Here is a 2130-nt window from a genome sequence, read left to right as displayed (position 1 = left end):
ATTTAATATTTATCAGGCTAAACAACCTACCAATTAGTCTCCTTTGCTACGAGAATGTATGTTAATACTAGATCTTACCAATGTGAAATCCAACTAGTTGATGCTAAATTTGTGACCTAGGGTTTGATAGTGGCCATGGATTGAGCCTTTAAAGTTGCTGCATAATTTGCTTGAGATTAGCCATCAAATAGAAAATTGAGTGGAGCAAACAATGAGTGATGACAGGGTTCTTGCTGATGGGACAATACTATTCACATCTACTTGTGAGTTGAGGGTGTGTAGTCTCTAGTGATGGATTTGTGGTTTTAACTTGTTTCATTTAAGGTAAGTGTACCCACCATTGCAGTTGACTAATGTGATTGAGCAAACTATACATGCTAATAGAGATGTACACCCTAATTTTATGTAGAGTATAATGTATGCCTTTTTCTAGGATAGATAAGAACAAAGGAAATTGAATGTTGGTTTTCCGTAATGTTAGCTATTACTAAGTACAAGCCTTTCTTGGCCTGATCCATTACCTAGCATCATCTACGCAAACACAAGTTTTACATTGCAACCATTTTGTGAAAGACGTTACTTAGCTTTGTGTTTTTGTGGTGCTAAACATGATGCCAATTGTATGGGTAAATCTTTTTGCATCATTAATACCAAAGGCTTGTTGTGCAAGTGCAGGTTTGTGCTTTAGAGCAAGCTTCATGACAATTAGAGATTAATCTTGACCACAGTTTGTAAAAATGTTCACATTTTTTTTATGCGTTACACTAGTTGATTATGGGTATTGCATATGCTCTTCACTTGTAGAAGCCAACATAAATTTGTGTTGTCCTTTTATTTATCCTTGATTGCATGTCTTTTTGTTCCTTTCTTCCAATTGTGTTATTTTTAGGTTATACTTTGATATGAATTGCATAATCATTTTATTTCTGAAGTTAGCCAATGCTATGTCATCAATATTACCTAGGTTTGTTGTACCTCAATAAAACTTTCATATCCATGCTTTTACTCCCAATGTTTGGCCATGTCAAGAATAAATGATATGAGAGAGCTTATTTTGGCTTTTGATCTTCATTCCTCATTGGGATTGTTTGCTTGACATCACATGTTAATTCCTATGTTCATATCATTTGGGCCTGTTTTTGTTGATAACGTTTGCCATATGTATTGCTTTGGCTCATAGATAGAAATTTGGAGAGTATGAAGCACTCAGTTGAGACACCATAGAGTCTTACTAGAACACACACCATCATACAATGATCAAGGCAAGATACCACATGTCAATTCATGATCAAATGGGGGCAAACTCATTGTTGTTGGCCTTCAACAAACAATCCAAGTTTCATTCGTCCATTCTCTTGGAGTCATTATTAACCTACGCAATATATTTGAATGATTCTCAAATTGTGGAAAGGGTTGCATTTTAGAACTTCAAATTTAGGCATTTTAGAAGGATAATGCAAGAAAGCAAATATAATTTTTTGGGCATAGTCAATGAATCTAACAAAGAAAAGTAACAAAGAAAAGTAGTAGAAATGAAACAAATTAGACGGATCATTCTGAAGAGGATGCCTCAAGTCTTCTTTCCATCCACCCTAAAGCAATATGTTTTCCATGGTCACTGGAGACAAGAATCACGGAACTGACACTGCATGTAATCGGTATTAGATCAACAATTGATCTCATTGTCACTACAAAAAAAAGCAAAATTATTTGATGTACATGACAATGCCAGAAAACCTCTTTGTTATTATTGGAATTGTTCTTCTCTAGTCTCATAATTAAGGCTATCATGAGCCCCCCCACACGATGGATGACCAAAGTCTCCACACACTTTCAAGCTAGTCACACCAACCATGAACGAGAAGCTCAACGCAAGGGAAAGATGTTCGAAGCTCCTATGTAAGAGATGACCCTACAACCAACATACGGGTGACAATTTTGAGAGGTTAACCAATGCGCCGGGGAAAGAGTGAAGAAATTCATACGGGAAGCAAGTAGGACGCCCAATCCTAACCCCATGTTTCGAAACCCTAACCTTGACTCTTAATCTCATACAACATCAATCCTTCCAATTCTCATTAGAACATGATGACTAGATAATAATGTATGTATGTATTAGCCATAGCCATA

The sequence above is a fragment of the Azolla caroliniana genome, unplaced genomic scaffold (assembly GCF_043228905.1).
Source record: "Azolla caroliniana isolate FFs.n. ecotype wild unplaced genomic scaffold, voAzoCaro1.0.p SCAF_17, whole genome shotgun sequence".
Lineage (NCBI taxonomy): Eukaryota > Viridiplantae > Streptophyta > Polypodiopsida > Salviniales > Salviniaceae > Azolla > Azolla caroliniana.
This window is presented reverse-complemented; position numbering follows the sequence as displayed.